This window comes from Octodon degus, unplaced genomic scaffold, assembly GCF_000260255.1.
Source record: "Octodon degus isolate 3935 unplaced genomic scaffold, OctDeg1.0 scaffold00142, whole genome shotgun sequence".
Taxonomy (NCBI): Eukaryota; Metazoa; Chordata; class Mammalia; order Rodentia; family Octodontidae; genus Octodon; species Octodon degus.
Window position 1 is genome coordinate 6,507,191 of NW_004524718.1, and position 292 is coordinate 6,507,482.

Consider the following 292-nt stretch of genomic DNA (forward strand, 5'->3'; position numbering starts at 1 on the left):
GAAGAAGAAGAAGAAGAAGAAGAAGAAGAAGAAGAAGAAGAAGAAGAAGAAGAAGAAGAAGAAGAAGAAGAAGAAGAAGAACCCTCCCCCTGAACAAGGAGAGAGACACTGTGAGGGGCAGGAGCAGCAAGACGGCTGCACTTTCTCAATAATGGAAAACAGGGAAGAAGAAAGACTGAGTAATTTCCCTACCAACAGAGAGAGTTTGAACAGTAATTATTATCATAGAGCCAACCAAGTAAAGAAATAATTAGTATTTTGCCTATGCCAACATAGCATTTTAGTGAGGTAT